Below are 2,539 nucleotides of genomic sequence, written 5' to 3'. Positions count from 1 at the left end.
CTCCAGTCAGCTTATTTGGGACTAATAAAATATTTCTTAATTGATTAAATACAGCTTCAACTCAGAAAAACCTATTTAAATTTATTTGACCGTCATACTAAACAGCTACAGAAACGACGGCTCAAACTACTGAAACCACTGGTCCAATGACGACGCAAGAAACGACTGTCGAGGCTCCAAGTAAAAATTATTTTAATCGAAACGTGTCTGCCAACAAATTTGATTTCATTTTCACACCTGAAAACATTGTTTCGTTTTAATCGTATTTCAGCTACTGCTTCTCCACCTACTGAAGCTCCGACAACTGTTACAACCAAGGAAATCGAAACATCAAGTCCAGTGTCAACGACAGAAACAGAGACAACAGTTGTTCCTCCAAGTCAGCTTATTTGGAACTATTAAAATAAATCTTAATTGATTAAATATAGCTTTAACTCTGTAAAACCTATTTAAATTTATTTGACCGTCATACTAAACAGCTACAGAAACGACAGCTCAAACTACTGAAACCACTGGTCCAATGACGACGCAAGAAACGACTGTCGAGGCTCCAAGTAAAAATTATTTTAATCGAAACGTGTCTGCCAACAAATTTGATTTTCACATATGAAAACAATGTTTCATTTTAATCGTATTTCAGCTACTGCTTCTCCACCTACTGAAGCTCCGACAACTGTTACAACCAAGGAAATCGAAACATCAAGTCCAGTGTCAACGACAGAAACAGAGACAACAGTTGTTCCTCCAAGTCAGCTTATTTGGGACTATTAAAATATTTCTTAATTGATTAAATACAGCTTCAACTCAGAAAAACCTATTTAAATTTATTTGACCGTCATACTAAACAGCTACAGAAACGACAGCTCAAACTACTGAAACCACTGGTCCAATTACGACGCAAGAAACGACTGTCGAGGCCCCAAGTAAAAATTATTTTAATCGAAACGTGTCTGCCAACAAATTTGATTTGATTTTCACACCTGAAAACATTGTTTCGTTTTAATCGTATTTCAGCTACTGCTTCTCCACCTACTGAAGCTCCGACAACTGTTACAACCAAGGAAATCGAAACATCAAGTCCAGTGTCAACGACAGAAACAGAGACAACAGTTGTTCCTCCAAGTCAGCTTATTTGAAACTATTAAAATAATTCTTGCTCGATTAAATATAGCTTCAACTCAGCAAAACCTATTTATATTTATTTGAGCGTCATACTAAACAGCTACAGAAACGACGGCTCAAACTACTGAAACCACGGGTCCATTGACGACGAAAGAAACGACTGTCGAGGCTCCAAGTAAAAATTATTTTAATCGAAACGTGTCTCCTAACAAATTTGATTTGATTTTCACACCTGAAAACATTGTTTCGATTTATTCGTATTTCAGCTACTGCTTCTCCACCTACTGAAGCTCCGACAACTGTTACAACCAAGGAAATCGAAACATCAAGTCCAGTGTCAACGACAGAAACAGAGACAACAGTTGTTCCTCCAAGTCAGCTTATTTGGGACTATTAAAATAAATCTTGATCGATTAAATATAGCTTCAACTCTGTAAAACCTATTTAAATTTATTGGACCGTCATACTAAACAGCTACAGAAACGACGGCTCAAACTACTGAAACCACTGGTCCATTGACGACGAAAGAAACGACTGTCGAGGCTCCAAGTAAAAATTATTTTAATCGAAACGTGTCTGCCAACAAATTTGATTTGATTTTCACACCTGAAAACATTGTTTCGTTTTATTCGTATTTCAGCTACTGCTTCTCCACCTACTGAAGCTCCGACAACTGTTACAACCAAGGAAATCGAAACATCAAGTCCAGTGTCAACGACAGAAACAGAGACAACAGTTGTTCCTCCAAGTCAGCTTATTTGGAACTATTAAAATAAATCTTAATTGATTAAATATAGCTTCAACTCAGTAAAACCTATTTAAATTTATTTGACCGTCATACTAAACAGCTACAGAAACGACAGCTCAAACTACTGAAACCACTGGTCCAATGACGACGCAAGAAACGACTGTCGAGGCTCCAAGTAAAAATTATTTTAATCGAAACGTGTCTGCCAACAAATTTGATTTGATTTTCACACCTGAAAACATTGTTTCGTTTTAATCGTATTTCAGCTACTGCTTCTCCACCTACTGAAGCTCCGACAACTGTTACAACCAAGGAAATCGAAACATCAAGTCCAGTGTCAACGACAGAAACAGAGACAACAGTTGTTCCTCCAAGTCAGCTTATTTAGAACTATTAAAATGATTCTTAATTGATTAAATATAGCTTCAATTCAGTAAAACATATTTAAATTTATTTGACCGTCATACTAAACAGCTACAGAAACGACAGCTCAAACTACTGAAACCACTGGTCCAATGACGACGCAAGAAACGACTGTCGAGGCTCCAAGTAAAAATTATTTTAATCGAAACGTGTCTGCCAACAAATTTGATTTTCACACATGAAAACATTGCTTCATTTCATTTGTATTTCAGCTACTGCTTCGCCACCTACTGAAGCTCCGACAAC

The sequence above is a fragment of the Helobdella robusta genome, assembly GCF_000326865.2.
Source record: "Helobdella robusta unplaced genomic scaffold HELROscaffold_57, whole genome shotgun sequence".
NCBI lineage: Eukaryota > Metazoa > Annelida > Clitellata > Rhynchobdellida > Glossiphoniidae > Helobdella > Helobdella robusta.
Note: the sequence above shows the minus strand (reverse complement) of the source record.